Here is an 18,627-nt window from a genome sequence, read left to right as displayed (position 1 = left end):
GTTAAAGAGTAACAAACATCCAAACATACTTCCAAACAAACATCCACACAAACTTTCGCGTTTATAATATTAGTAAGATAATAAAGAAAAATATATTGGTCGCTGAATTGTTTCACTATGGGTTTGAGAATCTCATATAACTTGCTCAAATGTTCAAAATCAATGATAAGTAGGCATCCCGATGGACCTGAATGAGAGTTGTCGCGCAGGTACAATTATAAACAATAGTGTTATTTAAAAAAAATTGTAAACACGTGCTCCATGGTTACCCGGTAAATTAAATATGGCAAATAATAATTGGAATTTCCGAATGCGATTTTAAAACAAAAGTGTTACCGTGCTCCGTGGTAGCCGGCAGTAATTAAAAATTTTGTATGCGATTGTACTGGTGTCAACATGTTGCTATGGTTATTTGACATATCTTAAAGTATCACTTGTTGCAACTTTACCTTACTTTACTTCAACTTCCAATTTTATTATGCCAAAACTTCTCGCTACTAGATTAAAAATCTTCTAAGTCCAAGTTTTGTTTTCATTAATTTAGTCCCAGGTAAATCTGACCAGAGGCGGATTTAAAATTCAATATCGGGTTAAATTTTTAAAGTATAAAATCTATTAAATCATTCACGAACTGTGCAGTGGAAGCTGATCCATAGTCAATTTTATGGTAACAATATTATTGGAAAAGTTCAGTTTATGAGAGGGACCAACTCTTTTCAATTTTATTAAAAAAAAATGTAAGAGTAGGGATTTTTTTTCAAAAAGGCCGTCCGTCCGTTCTTCGTTTAATATTAAATTACTTGTGGTGTTCCGGAATTCTTTGCTTGATGATTTTTTTAATCTTAAATGCTAAAAGAATTTATAACGAAGACCTTTTGTCTGTCGTGAATAAAAGTACGCTTTTTACTTAGGGCAGGCGTCCACAGATCCCCATCGGACGCATAGCATCAAACGGATTTAAGTATTCTTTGTGTAGAAAGTCATACAAGTGCGTCAGTGGACGCCTACCATTAGAGTATGGGTCTACCTATGAAACCTACAAAGTACTTTCGAAAGCGACTGTAAATAGAGATAAATAGAGATGTGCCGACTATGACTTTGACCGACTAGACGACTAGACGACTAGTTGGTTGTAAAGAGGCCGACTAGTAAACAGGGGTATGATTTCGCTACTTTATACTCAACGATGTAATATGCGTCTATAGTAAGTTTTATTAAAATTTGAACTTTATTTCTATGGGATGCGAATAATAAAATGTCACTAACAACGAAGTTGCCATGGAAATGAGCGATGTCACATCACTGTAACTTTACAGAATGCAAACTCTGGAACGCTATTAACAACGAAGTTGCTAAGGAAACGAACACTGTCACAGCTCTGTAACTTTACAGAATGCAGGGGCTAATAAATAACTGTCCATCTATTTCATCAGAATCAAAAATACGACCCACCTACCCTCTGAAGATTAGTGTGGTGGGTCTCAATTACGTGACAAAATGAGCTAAAGTGGTAAAATCTCACTTGCTGGTAAAAAAACCTAACGACCTTTTTATGTCTATATAAATGTGTGTAAGCCTGGGAAAATACGCCAGCAATATTCATATTAAAACAAACTACAAAATAATATTACGAACATGCAACTGGGCTTTTGGGTATACCTACGTAGATGTCATGACATTATTATGGCTACGTATGATACACTAAATATACGCACGTAAAACACATAACTCGTTCTATAACTCCCGAAGCCATAAGTTATAGATATATTGCCAAGGTTTTACTGCGGTTAGCTATGCCTTTAATCCCAAGCTGTCGCCAAATGCATATATTCATGAGTATGTAAGCAGCTATCTCATATTACACGCTTGTGGTATATTGGAGTTGAGTCAGGAATGGACAAAAGCTATTTGATTCATTTGACAAGAGCATTTTAATCATCAGCCAATTTTCAATGACCTCCCCTGAGGCTTTTCTTCTCATTTTTTGATGGGATTTGGAGCATATACCCATAACGCTACTCCGATACGGCTTGGCGGTTTTAAGATGATGTTATTTGAAGAGATCAAAATCAACGCCGGCGCCGATGGCTCAAGGTGTTCTCCAAGGTACGAGGTTGTGACACCAAGGTCCAAGAACTTCACAACAAGGTACCAAATTGTTGTGTTATGTTAACCAAAACTGAAATATTACCCGCTCGTAGAATTATACTAGCTGCCCCGGTAAACGTTGTTTTGCCATCAAAATATACATAATTTATAGTACATATTTTCGTAAAGGGTGAAAATTTAATGTTTATGTATTTTTCAATGTTAAATCATATAAAATAAATATAAAAAATTAAAAAAATAATAATTTAGGGGTGTGTCAACTTTATCATTTAGGGGTATATATACAGGTTGTCCCGTAAATAGTACGACATACTCTGCCTAAATTTTACGGTTTTTAAGTTATGTTGATTTTTGTACTAAATACAAAAATCCCTATCTTCAGTGCAGTTTAGACATAACATGTGCTGAAAAACTACTTAACTTCGTCATTTCAGACCGTTTCTATTCTATTTCTATTTACTTCATGTGATAATTAAAGCACTTACTACTCTATCGCTATATACTTACTTAAAAGGTTTTGTCCGTTCAAGGCTGCTCACTAATTTCATTACGTTGAGTAACTGGTTTACCTCAACGTTAACTTGGCGTTAACTTGATGATTTGTAAGGTTTATTCAGACATTTCAGTTTCTGAATTAAATGACTCATAGTTACTTCTCATTAGCCTAATATAATCTTTCGCGACTTTTGATTGCACAAGCAAGTTAATCAATCAATCAATCAATCAATCAATCAATCAAATAATCAATCAAGTAAGGGTTCTAGAGTACCTCTTCATAATGTCCTAATTTCACCTTTTGTGTCATATCCTTAAGCCAACAATTTCTAAAATTTAGGCCGATACTTATCGTCGTAAGAAATATTGCTTAAAACAACTTTCGGAACAATAATAATACTGGTTAAATCATATAAAACTTCATGTGACGGTAATTTCGTTAACAATGTTCAAGTATCTTGATACTTTTCCTTTTCAGCAGTCATTGCACGGTGCACTGATCGATCAACTGTATTCAATTATTGGTAAACTCCACTTCACATGAATGTTTCCGGGAATTTTCAAGTGTCATTGTGTATCGTGTACTTTTTTGAAGCCTTTCAGATAACGTGTACAAATAGCCAAAACTGCCAAAACTCCGAACAAAAACTACAAAAAGTGATGCCAATTTTCGTGATTTATAAACTAGTGATAGCAGGGACGTCAAGTGAGCATTGATAGTATTTAGCGCCATATATACGAATTTGATAAATGGAAGGGCCTAGATTTAAACTCCATCGGTGGTTGTTTTAATAATTCTATCTTTGGAAGAATCTCTCTCTCTCTCTGCGGTCGTTCCTTTATTTCTGAAGATCGTGGTCATGGTAAGATCCCAACCTCCTGCGAGTCCACGTTTTCCAGCGGCTTCTGTTGGTTAATATTTGCTAGCGTGTAGAAATTCGTCTTTTTATTTTAAAAAACAGTGATCCTGATATATCTATATCAACTTCAAGGAAATTCATATCAAGTAGTTAGAAGATTAACTTTTTTCAATTATATTGCTCTATTAACGAGAGTTAACACTATAAAAATATAACCATATATTTTTTGTAAGCCTGAATATAATTCTATATTATACCTGATGAAATGTCGTGATGAAAGTAGAAAGAAGAGAGTTCCACACGTCAGTTATTAGGATTAAAGCCTTGACTGTTAGGTTAGGTAGGTTGAAATCAACTATTTTACTTGTACCTTGAGAGAGTGAGAGGAAGAAATTCATGAATAAACTGCTATAGAATTAGGGAAATATGGCATTTTCATCATTTAACAGTACGCTCGTGCAGTAACTTCACCAGGTTATTAAAAAGAAATGTGCCACGGTAAAGAGGCGCAAAGGCGTTAGATAATACGTCTACAGAGCAAGGATTAAGCCGTAAATCCCGCGAAGAGGTCTGATTCTGTTGTGACATTGATGGATGAGCTCTCTCGGTCTTTTTTTGTTTCTGCGCCTGTGAAAAGTGCAGAGATGTTGTGAATTTCATTTGACTGGTAAAGCTTGTAGCGTACCCTCTTTTGTTATCTTGAACTTGGAAGTTTTCTAGTGACTTCCAAGAAGGTTATCAATTCGGGACTAGTTTGTTTTGCAAGTTAATTACACATAATATATAGATACCTGTTCTATTTAAGCGAAACTGCTTACATTGAACAAATTAAAATCAGTCATGACTTTACCTGTAATAACTACTTTTTGCCGAAATACAAGGAAAACTATCTGAAGAAAAATTAAATAAATTTTTGGAAAGGAAAACTACTAAGTTAACACCTTTCACCTGCCATATCTTTTGACGATTTGACCGATTTTGATTTAATATGAGTAAATTTGACTCCCTCTCCCACTTTTAGCACTCATCACTACATAATATAAAGGCAGGTCATTTTATTAACCGACTTAAAAAAAAAAGGAGGAAGTTCTCAATTCGTCGCGTATGTTTCTTTTGTTACCTCATAACTTCGTCATTTATTAACCAATTTTTAATATTCCTTTTTTTTTTGTTTGAAAGATTATACTTCCAGATTGACCCCTTTTAATTTTCATGAAAATTGGTTTAGTAGTTTTGTGTCAAAATGAAAATAACTGAAATACGTCTTTGAAGTCGGTTCCATTTTTATATTAAAAAGATTATTGACGGCCTCCGTGGCGCAGTGGTATGCGCGGTGGATTTACAAAACGGAGGTCCTAGGTTTGATTCCCGGCTGGGCAGATTGGGATTTTCTTAATTTGTCCAGGTCTGGCTGGTGGGAGGCTTCGGCCGTGGCTAGTTACCACCCTACTGGCAAAGACGTACCGCCAAGCGATTTAGCGTTCCAGTACGATGCCGTGTAGAAACCGAAAAGGGTGTGGATTTTCACCCTCCTCCTAACAAGTTAGCCCGCTACCATCTTAGACTGCATCATCACTTACCATCAGGTGAGATTGTAGTCAAGGGCTAACTTGTAAACAATAAAAAAAAACATGTATTTGTATCCTTAAGGTAGGTAGCCGTCAAAGACTAGATCAAAGTTCAAAAATACTTGCCCAAGGATTATTCGTTTCATGAAGCGTTGCAGAATCGCACAAAATCTCAAAATACAGTTATATCGGTTATTTGGATCACGTGCCAGGGATAAATAGGCGGGTTATGAGCACGTTTCTACGCTACCGTCGCAAATATATACCTGCAAAGGAAAATACACATACAGTAGAGGGTACGGAATTTTATTTACCAACAGCAAATACCAGTGTTAGATTTTTTTTTTTATTTTTCACAAGTTAGCCCTTGACTACAATCTCACCTGATGGTAAGATCTGATGCAATCTAAGATGGAAGCGGGCTCTTTTGTTAGGAGGAGGATGAAAATCTACACCTCTTTCGGTTTCTAAATGTTTCCAATACGATGTCGTGCGTATTGGAACGCTAAATCGCTTGGCGGTACGTCTTTGCCGGTAGGGTGGTAACTAGTCACGGCCGAAGCCTTCCACCAGCCAGAACTGGACCAATTAAGAAAACCTCAACTATGTGCTCCGCCCATTGACACTTAAGATTTGACATACATAGACTTAGTACCCAGTAGCAGAGACACGCGACTTTCTTCGTGTTGAACAATTTTCATACAAAATTACATACCCTTTATTATCTTAGTGGTTAAATTTTTAAAAATCCTTATTCTGGATTAACACATATGCATGTGATAATCCAGCAAATCCATTATTAACGCGAAAGTTTGTATGGATGTTTGTTACCTACTCTTAAACGCAACTACTAAACCGTATGCATGTGTTAATCCAGAATAAGATCAATTTTCAGTCCAAATTTCAGCCAAATTGTTTCAGTAGTTGCGTTTAAGAGTAACAAACATCCGTACAAACTTTCGCGTTAATAATATTAGTAGGATTGCAGATGAAGTCACGAATGTATTGCTCCATATTATAAATGCGTTAGTAAGTCTGTCTGTTACTTTATTACGCCTACATTGCTAAACTGATTTACTTACTCGTAAATAAATTTTGCTGCAGTGACAATGTGGGACTTAGGAGCAGAATAAAGTGCACTTTTTAACCTGGAAAAACGTAATTTCTTCGGATTTTGTGAAAAACTTAATTTCATGCTAACAGAGTCGCGTGTGTCCGCTAGTTATCTATACTATACTGATATTATAAAGCTGAAGAGTTTGTTTGAATTGAACGCGCTAATCTCAGGAACTACTGGTCCGATTTGAAAAATTCTTTCAGTGTTAGATAGCCCATTTATCGAGGAAGGCTATAGGCTATATAATATCCCCGTATTCCTACGGGAACGGGAACCAAGCGGGTGAAACCGCGCGGTGTCAGCTAGTATACATATAAAACACAAAGTGTATAAATACAAAAGTCCGTCAACGTGATGCGAATTCGTTTAACAACAAAAAAACTGCATTGCGAATTCGTTCCATTGTACCTCTTTATTCACGTAGAGGTATTGAAAACTTGTAAATCAGATCGAATTTCGGTCGGTCGGTCTCCTTTGTGTGTACAAAATAAACGACTCTTAGCACCACAGAAACCCCTTCTTGCCGACGCCTCGCGTCAGCCTAAAACACTCACAAATAACGTAGCTTTTAGTGGTACAAAATATTTTCGAAATCAGTTTTATGGATCCAGAGAAACCCCCTAAAACACGACAAACTTTAATATAGATGATATAGTCTCATCTAGACGCGATAGCCCAGTGGATATGACCTCTGCCTCCGATTCCGGAGGGTGTGGCTTCGAATCCGGTCCGGGCATGCACCTCCAACTTTTCAGTTGTGTGCATTTTAAGAAATTAAATATCACGTGTCTCAATCGGTGAAGGAAAACATCGTGAGGAAACCTGCATACCAGAGAATTATCTAAATTCTCTGCGTGTGTGAAGTCTGCCAATCCGCATTGGGCCAGCGTGGTGGACTATTGGCCTAACCCCTCTCATTCTGAGAGGAGACTCGAGCTCAGCAGTGAGCTGAATATGGGTTGATGACGACGAGTCTCATCTATCTATACCTACTTATAATAAAACTTATACAGCAAATTATATTAAACAAGCGGATCCTAATAAGCTTCGCTTGACTTATTTACACTTCTTCCCTACCATACCCCTATCCTAGATTGATCCTTTTTCAAATCGGTTGAGTAGTTTCGGAGCCTATCCAATGCAAATAAACAATCAATCAAGTCTTTCTTTTTTATAATATTAGTATAGGTGTATATTAGCGGTAATATTTTTGTACACTACGTGTTAATAAAGTCAACATAAAAGTTGTGTCAACGCGGACATAAGAGGCACTTTACGAGCAAAAAACTTATGCTGCGCTCTCAAAAGTTTGTTAATTTTATTTTTATTGGAGTGAGAGCTTGAACTTCAAACAAGTGTACGAATGTAAGTGAAAAAGACGTGATTAAATAAAAGTAGTCCTTTTTAAATTCATAAAAACATAAAATTAAATTATGAAATTAGCACTTTGTTCGATATGTAGTTAAAAATCTTTTTCCTGCGGTTTCGTTACCATTAATAACTGTTCCCTACTCTTATATCTTTATCTAGTTTGGACCCTGCGGTTTTACTCACGTAGTTCCAGTTGCCATGAGAATACGTAAATACAATATGACGTTACACACAAACAACGTAGCTTTCTAGTGTTGAAAGAATTTTCAAAATCGGTTCAGTAATCTAAATGATACCCCCTACAATACCACAAACTTTACGTATATCAAATTCGGAGGTGTCTATTGAATATTGGTGATTTTTTTTATCCTTTGGGAACATTTCTTTTTTACCCGAATACGGCGAAGCCAAAAGGAAGGGTAATGATTTTAGCAGTCTATGTATGTATATTTGTCTGTTCCGCACGCAAACCGATTTTATATTTGCAAAGGTACAAAATGGTCATGGTAGAGACGTGTTTGCACTTACTGTATGCTTTCTATGATATTGTTAGGAACACCTCCATTAGACATATACGGTTGGCAGGTTCTACCTTGGCCACTTTTGTACCTACGCATTTCTCGATTTCTCTCTGAATTATTATTTTGTTTCGTTCTTTTAAGTTTTTCTTTTTTTTAACGTTGGCGGGTTATAGCCTTTAAATTTAATTTTTTATTCCAATTTTTTCAAAATTCCAAACAAAGACAAGAGTATAAAAAATACTCTTGACAACTTGTATTCTTCATGTGGTAGTGAATGTTTTTAGAGAATACAAATAAATAAACAAACGTCCTATTTATTTTAATATATTATATCAATAATATATCAACAGTTTATTTTTCAGGAAAGGTCCTTACTTGGCATATTCATATACCAAGAAATGAAATTTTGCGTAGGGAAGCGAGCATACTCACAAAGTGGCCAGTTGTCGAGTTAGGTATAGTATTTATAAATAATGTTCCTTATATTTGTACAAAGTTAATAAATAAATGTGCAGAACAAGCGTTCTCATCCAACTAATTGTTAAAGTTAAATCTACAACCGAGTTATAACTGTATGATCTGTGCATTAGAGTCTTAATTCATCTGACTCTAATAAGATGAAGGCATAGCCGTTAGTGAAGTGCAAATGCTGTGGATACGCCGCAATAACTGGTAGTTTTCAACTTCCATTTTAGCTAAAGCATTTAATTTGTTCCCGAGTAACAAGTACAATTATTGTATTTGCGACAAATTGTCTATCTCTGTTTATATAGTCTAAGAGTTAACCCTGTATCATCATTAACAAACCATATTCGGCTCACTGCTGAGCTCGAGTCTCCTCTCAGAATGAGAGGGGTTAGGCCATTAGTCCACCACGCTGGCCCAATGCGGATCGGCAGACTGACACGCAGAGAATTAAAAAAAATTCTCAGGTGTGCAGGTTTCCTCACGATGTTTTCCTTCACCGTTTGAGACATGTGATATTTAATTACTTAAAATGCACACAATAGAAAAGTTGGAGGTGCTTGCCCCGGACCGGATTCGAACTTACGCCCTCCGGAATCGGAAACAGAGGTCCACTGGGGTATCACGGCTCTTTTATTTAGGGTATGTACTACCTAATTACGACATTATCAACCTAATTTACCTTTTGTAGTGCGTCTACTTTGACTCAAAGAAGCTACATACGTCTTAAATTGTTTACTGCCGATAAAGCCTGAGTGTTTGACAAAAACAGAGTTGTCACTTAAGGTCTCTTTTTGTGTGTCATTCACATCTTTAATTCGTATGGTGTTACATTATCAGGAACTAGCTGACGCTGCGCGGTTTCACCCGCGTGGTTCCCGTTTCCGTAGGAATACGGGGATAATATATAGACTATAGCCTTCCTCGATAAATGGGCTATCTAACAATGAAAGAATTTTTCAAATCGGACCAGCAGTTACTGAGATTAGCGCGTTCAATCAAACAAACTCTTCAGCTTTATAGTATTAGTATAGAAGGAAAAATATCCACGAAAACCCTGTAGTATCACGGGTTGTATTCTTCTTTCTCTTGCAACATGGCGTCAACCATAAGTTTTGAATATTATGTTCTACTGTAATTAGTCTGAGTAGGTACCCAATGATCTAATTTCAAAATAAAAACCCAATTTTATTCCAAACAATCATTCACTGTAATTAGGGATACTTTCCCTTGTCAAACAATGTGACATTAATAGGCTGTTGCTTAAACTCAGTATGACATCCAAATTAAACACGGACAGATCGTTAGTACATAATAAATTTAACCACGAAAGCCAGCGACAAACTGAAGTAATTGAGTTATCAAACTACGGCTTTACCGTTATAATTGACAGGGAAGACGCTGGTCGGGAGACAGTTTTAAGCTTGGTTCCAGAGAGGACATAAAATGTTCTTTGAACGTAGGGAACCCTATTTTAGATTTTAAACCGTCGTAATGGCAGAGGGAGTTAATTTCTCAAGCTATTCAAGGTTTTACCTGAAGTGGATACATTTTTAGTCCACCACCATATCGATTTTTGTATATTCTGTTTCTTTCTTTTATTACATGTGTGTGGACAAATAAAAATATAGTATTTTCTATTCTATTCTATTCCTCATTCTAGTCTATTATTAAATACTAGCGAATGCGAATTGGATTCAACCCGGATTATCCGGAATCTATGTACGAGTATTGGATACGAGTTTATAAATGAATCTGTATTTTTCCTTCATAACTTGAGAACTAAATTTTTTCATATATTTTTAACTTTAAATTTAAAATTCATATGGAGATATTAAAATTATTGTGCAGAAAGTTGGAAAATTGCAGATATAGCATTGTTTTATTGCTTTACCTACTTTATATTCCAAAATTCCCATAAAAATTACTACGCAGGAGAAACCACGGGGATTTACTTTAATAATTTAAAATTTAAACTATCGTGAGTGTTATTCATAATAATTGATTATGAAACACGGCTAAAACTAGTCGGGCATACTACGACCTAATATCACATGAGTTTCATAATCAATTAATATTTAAAAGAAAAGAAAATCTGTCAGTCGGTCCCAGCCCTAAAATAATATTCATTTCCCGGAACAGTCCATCTAAATTCTGACCGTTCGGAATAACAATAAAGAAACATTCATATACGGAGTTATTTTTCAGGAAATTCCTAACCGAGTCACGTTGTTTGAGCTAGAGATATGAGTAAGAGCATATCTGGACCACTAGCTGACATCTTCATTTCAGGTCATTCTTTTTAAAGATTTCTTATTCAAGGACAGACGGTTGACTGCCGTATTACCATTTTTGTAGTTGTAGATTTACTTTAGGAAATTACCGGCCTCGACCGAAAATTAAAAAAAAAAAAACATGCACAAAGTCTCAGGCGTCTGCTACTTAAGAGTTTGTCTTATAGATATTTATCTAAGCGTGTCACACATTTACTTCTGTTTTTATAGATTGTACTTTATATGACAAAAATAAGATATAATTTTCAGTATGACGTCACGTCTTGTGGTTATTCATAGAGATACTGTACAAGTACAATGTGTAAGCTTATTAGGTTACAACCATTCAAGACTTGGTCGCTAGCTGTGGCTTCACAAGAAAGCTCAGAGTCACTTAGCGACGGAGCAAACTATGTTCCGAATATCATCCACCAACATAGTTCAATGAGATAAAAGCTGAAGTGGCAATAAGGCGGTGTGAAGAGCCGATGGATGTTGGGGTCCCAAGGTGCTGGAGCGGCAACCACGTAAAGCGCAGTGTTGATCAACCTCGCTCTCAAATTGGGAGCCGCATAAGACCGTGGTGTTTGGAAGTGCATATAAGAGGCCTATTTCTCTTCAGCTGATAATGATATTGTTACGGAACCCTATTACTACAGACATAGGGTTCATAATCGCTCGCCCCTTCGAGTTGTTTACAAGTCGAGATGGTTTGATCGCATATTTATTGTTATTGTTTTGATTTGGCGAACTCCGTGGAATAAGCAACACAAGTGAAGGCGGTTCCAGAATTATTTGGAAATCATTCGGCGGGTATAAATACACGACAGACTCGACGCTCGCGGCAGTTAACTTCGAAACGGAGTGAAGTGAACATTGGTGATAAGCGATACAAGTGAACTATAGTGAACTCGGCTACGATTTTGGACTACGAATTGCCTACGTTTGGAAGTGTGTATTGATACTTTGATTAAGGAGTGGAATAAAGTCTTATACGAGTCACCATGTGTTTAATTCCAAATCCTCGAACCCTAGTTCGTAGCAATATCAATGATGTATACTGTAATGTTAGTTTATGTTTGTAATTAGATTAATAACTGTCTGAAATATTACCTACTTGGTCTGACTACGGGTAGTATTCTACGTTCTTCTTTACAAATGTGCATAATTACAAAATTAACAAACTCTCCTAGACACAAAGCCTTTCTGTTAACTCGGATAATTAGGGATTCTTATGATAATGTTAGTACAGGCACCACTTACGTTGTTCCGGTTTCAATATACTCCTACTCATTATAAAAATAAGTACCATTTTCGAAAGTACATGCTCGAGCTTTTACAAATACAATAGTCCTACGTGAAGTAATTTAAATTGGATGTCATAGCTTTACATCCCGTTCACTTTTGAATTTATGGCGTCGCTACAAAGATACCAAGTAGTTTGTTATGTCGTACTTAAGTGTCATTTGTAGACTAATTAGCAAATATTTTTAAGAACTTTGTTTCAAAGAGTTAAAAAATTGTAATGGGTTGATTCTTTCTACTATAGAAAAAAAGAAAGTAAAACTCCATTTACGAAATACTATATATTTTTTGAAGCTTTAAACACTCGAGTGATGTTACCACACTGCGTGAAAAAAAGCCACATACGTAAGAAACTTACATTTTACATCTCGTGCGGTTTAACTTGACACCTAGGTCGAATGATGTTTGTACTGTGTCTGTTTGGTTGTGTCTAGTTAATGCACACGAGTTATACCTACTACTTACTACGGGTGCTACGAATATAAAATAGATGCCGTGTACTAAGCATAGTGCAGCTTACTGTGCCTTTTAGAAGCAACACCATGTTTCATAAGGAGCTTGTATACAACATGGTGCCGGCTATACAAGCGTGGCTTCCTATTAGTGTCTGTATTACTAACTAAATAAAAAGAAATAAATAAAATAAAAACCCAAGTTTTTGAGTTATATCAAGATGGCGCCCATAGAGCAACTATGACATGACAGTTGACAGCAAACGTCAAATTTATTAATAAATTGAAAACGTAATCTATCCGCCATTAACACCCTTATTAATGTTGCATTTCTTGGGATATAATGAATATTATTTCGAAAGAATTAAAGTAAATTCGTAGATTTGTATAATCAAAAATAGTTAAAAATAATATCTTCTTTTATTTCCGCCAGGGTACAATGACTGAATTACACAGTACATACAATTTTGGACCATCTCCTTTGTAAGTTTTACCATGTGTTTAAATAAAACGTCAATGACGTCGGATTTAAATGAAAAGCATTTTGTTGATGTTAAAGGAATAACAAAAAACTTTACTCTGTCTGAACGGCTTGATGATAGGCGTCCAAAAATCTACATCGTACATATCGGACGCAATGCATCTAGTATTCTTTGTATCGAGAGAGATACAAGTGCGTCCACTGATCCGCATCGTACGGATCGCCGTAAAATGTAAAATCTGCTTTATGCTATACGTCCGATTCGTACGTACGTGCCAATAATGTGTGTTTGCACATCGGACTCACTGAAGTCGGACTTTCATTTACACGTCCATACCCAGACCACGGAGGTTTGTGGTTGGTGCGTGGGGCCTACATGACCTGTACATTACTGGTTAAGCAGTACGATTATTAATAATTTTTTTTAATAAAACTGTCCAAGTGAGACTTGGACTCGCGCAGGAAGGGTTCCATATTATCCGTGATTGTACAATATTATTGATATTACACTAAATATAATCCCACGATAAATTGAACGTAATATATGATATATTTTTTTTTATTCTTTACAAGTTAGCCCTTGACTACAATCCCACCTGATGGTAAGTGATGATGCAGTCTAAGATGGAATCGGGCTAACTTGTTAGGAGGAGGATGAAAATCCGCATCCCTTTCGGTTTCTACACGGCATCGTGCCGGAACGCTAAATCGCGGCTAAATTGGCGGTACGTCTTTGCTGGTAGGGTGGTAACTAGCTACGGCCGAAGCCTCCCACCAGCCAGACCTGGACAAATTCAGAAAATCTCAATCTGCCCAGCCAGGGATCGAACCCAGGACCTCCGTCTTGTAAATCCACCGCGCATACCACTTCGCCACGGAGGCCGTCAAAATATGTATTATGAAATGTAGATCTAATACACTGAACATTTAAATACCTAGATGACGATTCTGTGGTTATTGGCAATAAACCACAGGTAATGAAATATCAGACTATCATATTATGGTGACATCGCGGTACACCTATTTCAATATTAAATGGATAGTCATCGCCATCATTAATTGCCGAAATATTTACATGCGTTGCCTCTAGGTAATATTATACTAGGTAAGGCTCTAAGAGATAAGGGCTACCTTATCATAGGGCTACACTATCTTGCTCTCATATTTTCCAAACCTAAGGTTGTTTGTGTGTGTCTTATAGGAACGGGAACTACACGGTGTCAACCATAGGGCGTTGACTAGTATATAATAATATTTACTACGCTATACCTGGGAATATAACTAACTATGGGCCTTATTAGAAGGCCCAAAGTCACTCAGTGGGCGATGGAGCGAGCTATGCTTGGAGTTTCTCTGGGTGATCAAATCAGGAATGAGGAGATCCGCAGAGATCGCGAGTCGCGAAGCTGTAGTGGCAATGGGCATGCCACATAGTTCGAAAAGCCGATGGACGTTGGGGGCCCAAGGTGCTGGAATGGTGACACCGCACCGGAAAGCGCAGTGTTGGCCAACCCTCCACTAGGTGGACCGAGGATATCAAACGGGTTGCAGGGAGCCGCTGGATGCTGGCGGCTCGAGATCGTTGTGTTTGGAGGTCCATGCAAGAAGCCTATGTCCAGCAGTGGACGTCTATCGGCTGATAAGGTAAGGTACTTGGGAATACCGATAAGTCGATACTCAGTGTACTTAACCCGTTTGTTTGTTCTTAAATACCGGAAGATGTTTAATCTATACTAATATTATAAAGCGGAAGAGTTTGTTTGTTTGTTTGTTTGTTTGTTTGTTTGTTTGATTGAACGCGCTAATCTCAGGAACTACTGGTCCGATTTGAAAAATACTTTCAGTGATAGATAGCCCATTTATCGAGGAAGGCTATAGGCTATATTTGATTTTCAAAAAAATTAGGGATCCTTCCTGAAACTCCAATAATGTAACCCAAGGTGTACATGGCGTGTGTTCGCGCCTTCCTAAAAGTGTGCTAATTCCCTCAAGCATTGTCATTGCTGTTCAAAAGTCCAAGGGGTTGCAAATACAGCAGCGTCATTCACTCGACCGTGAAATGACCTCACTCTTAACCAACACGCGCACGAGACGGTTGTAGCTTGCCAATTTGTCATCGGACCAAACTTTACTTACAATAAACCTTTTCAACCTTCTCCAAGTTTTTCTTTAGGAGCGTGCGCTGCAAAAACTATTGATGTTAGAATAAAATAATGTACAACCACTTTGTAGAACACATCATTTTCTACAAAAAAAGTCGCGACAGCATATATCTATCTATCTATCTATACTAAAATAAAAGAGTAGAAATCGAGTGTCCGTACTCTGACAAATTTAACTAAAATCAAGTTAGGGCGATTAGAAATGAGCAATAGAATACAAAAATATTCTCTGTCTGTCTGTCTGTCTGTCTATCTATCTGTCTGTCTGTCTGTTTGTCTGTCTGTCTGTCCTTCTGTCTGTATGTTCGCGCTATTCTCTGGTTCTGCTGAACGGATCTTGACGCGGATTTCACAAATAGATTAAGCAAAGTTCAGGGCAACATATAGGCTTTGTTTCATTAAAATCGGACAGATAGAAAAAAGTTATCTCGAAAAAACCGGATTGCTCAAATTGATTCGCAGGTGTTATTTGGAGAAAAGAGTTTTCCACTAAAACTGTGAACAAACTCGATATTGAGGCACATATTCTATACTCAACTGACCAATTAGTTTGTTTATTTGGTTGAACGAGCGAAACTAATCTCAGGAACTACTAAAAAGTTCAGGTTCAAACTGAATAATCCTTTTTGTGTTTAAATAGTCACATTGTCTACTTTTTTATCGTATAATGTTATGCAAGATTTATTACTATAAAAAGAGCACGAATTTGGCGCAATAGCTATTAAATACTTATCTATAATTCGAAAAGTTCTGTAATTTGACCTGTTACAGTTTTATTATAAGTATAGAGTACTTATAATAAAACTGTAACAGGTCAAATTACAGAACTTTTTGATTAATTTAAAAAAAATATATCATATGGCATTATACAATCGATACTGAATTCAAAAACATTTTTTTTCGATTATTTGTCTGTCTGTCTGTCCCTATTTTTTGTTGACCGGGCATCACACTGAAACTACTGAATGAATTCAAATGAAACTTAGCACGGTTTGAGAACATAATACGGAGCAGGTTATAGAATACTTTTTATAGCGAAAATAAAATCAGAAGGGGGTGAAATAGGGGTTGAAAGTTTGTACGAAAAGTCCTCCTCTTTTCCTGGTCAATTTACCCAAAGCACAAAAAACGCGCTTTAAATTTTATTATAGCCCGGCCTTCGGTCGAGAGTTTATGATACAGCCTTCGACCGTGACTACGGCTGGGCATTTTACCCAAGCACAAAAAACGGAACGCGCGGCTTTCGGCCGCGCACTGAATTGTGGCCCGGCCTTCGGCCGGGAGTTTATGATACAGCCTTCGACCGTGACTACGGCTGGGTATTTTACGCAAACAAAAAAAGCGCGGCCTTAGGCCGGGGGTTTGTAATATGGCCTCTGATCGAGACTACGGCTGGGCATTTTACCGATGCACAAAAAACGGAACGCGCGGTCTTGGGCCGCGCACTGTATTGTGGCACGGCCTTCGGCCGGGAGTTTGTGATGCAGCCTCCGACCGTGACTACGGCTGGGCGTTTTACCCAAGCACAAAAAACGGAACGCGCGGCCGAATCCGGGGGTTTGTGATAGGGTCTTCGACCGTGGCTACGGCTGGGCATTTTACGCAGACACAATTAATTGCACGCCGACCGTCGGCCGGGGGTTGGATAGGGCCTCCGACGATGGCTACGACTGGGCATTTTACCCAAGCACTAAAAACGCGCACTTTATTGTACACCGGGGGTTGTGATTTTGTAATTTTTACATATAAAACATACAAAAATATAAATAGAAGGGGCGACGGGGTCAAAAATGTACATCGATTTTCACGCGGACGAAGTCGCGGGCGTCTGCTAGTAGTTGATAAACTTTGTATAAATTTCCAACTGAGCTTAAAAGAGCTTCAGAAGCCAATTAACCACAAACAGCAGAATAGTTAAGGAGCCGAAGAGGCGATTTTGGATTCACTCGAACGCGGCATATAAGCATAAGAGAGAAATCTTTCATGCTGTTGAGTACCTCCAGTAAGTATGAACACTTTGAAATACTCAACCAGCACGTCAACTAAGGATAAGGCACACCTTATCCTATAATAGATAGAAGCTAAAATAACGCATTTCGACAATCTAACGATTTGAGCGTAACCTACTTGTAAGAAAGTTGCAAAAAGCCTTTTTTCTGTTATCGAGCCACGAGCTCGAATATTTTTTCATTTTCAAGGAAATCTAGTGCTAATATTTTCCGGGCAATTCGAAGTAATAACATTTGTCTATAGTTTTGTCTGTCTGTAGTTTTGTTCGCTGAATGTTTAAATATCAACGAATTTATGCTATTAAATATGTTACGTGCTTACAAAATCACAGCAAAAAGGGATGCGAACTTAGCTGACAGTATACATGCACAATTTTGTGTTTATTCACATTATAATATATTTATGTATATTTACAACTGTAAATAACTTTGGTTGTTTACTGCGATAGTAATGTGTTAGAAAATTACATAAGAAGACATTTGTATTAACGGATATGCTACATTATATGTTACAAACAATCTGGTTATAACTGTAGTGTTGTCAATATACGTAGGTACCATGACGTATAATGACGAGTAATTCTTTGTTCTTAAAATTAAACTAAAATATACGAAACTAAACTAAAATAAATAAATAGATTTAAAAACGTATATTGACATAATTCATAAATGAAGTTATGTCAATATCCGTATAGATAAAAGATTGATGTTTGACTATATTTTGTTCTTGTTGTTTATTCCGTTGGAAAGGTATAAAAACGTGGCTTCATGGATGAGGCGGGCTCAGTTTTTGTGATTATAATCGAAGAGTTGTGTTATTAAAGTGGTGTGTTTGTGAACCTCGAGTTTCTTTTCTCTCCACCCCTAATATCAGAAGCGGGGTACGCTGAACGCTGTAAATTGACCGCAGGTGACATCTGGTTTTTATATTTGTATATTTGTGAAATGGCTTTCGTTTAATTTTTTTTTAAATTCGTGAGTTATTTACGTTAGAATACAATTTCTAGGAGTGGTTTACCAACAAAAGTGTTGTTAGTTTAACGATTTGGTTTTTATACTTACCCACACCTTTTTATAAATGTGTACTTAATAATATTGGATTAAATCTGTTACGCTTGATAATTAATTTTTGTAATCGTAATCAATAATCAACAAAACAGTATGATCTGAAATGATTCTTCGATGAATACTTTTTCTGCCCTCCACATTTTCTATTTTTAGCTTTAAAAATTGAGGCACTCGGTAAACCAAACAAAGTTGGACTAACAACTCAACGCGCAAGCGAGGATGTAGCTCCGTTCAGCCGGGCGCTCTGCTGGCGCCGCATCCGAGAGCTCAAAAGGAGCCTAGCCGGCGTCGCAGCCGGCGTCCAGCCGGCGACACAGCCAGGCGTTCGGCCGGCGTCGAAGCCGGGCGTTCAGCCGGCGTTGAAGCCGGGC

Source organism: Bicyclus anynana, chromosome 10, assembly GCF_947172395.1.
Source record: "Bicyclus anynana chromosome 10, ilBicAnyn1.1, whole genome shotgun sequence".
In the NCBI taxonomy this organism is placed as follows: Eukaryota; Metazoa; Arthropoda; class Insecta; order Lepidoptera; family Nymphalidae; genus Bicyclus; species Bicyclus anynana.
The sequence above is the reverse complement of the archived record's forward strand: the minus strand, read 5'-3'. Positions refer to the sequence as shown.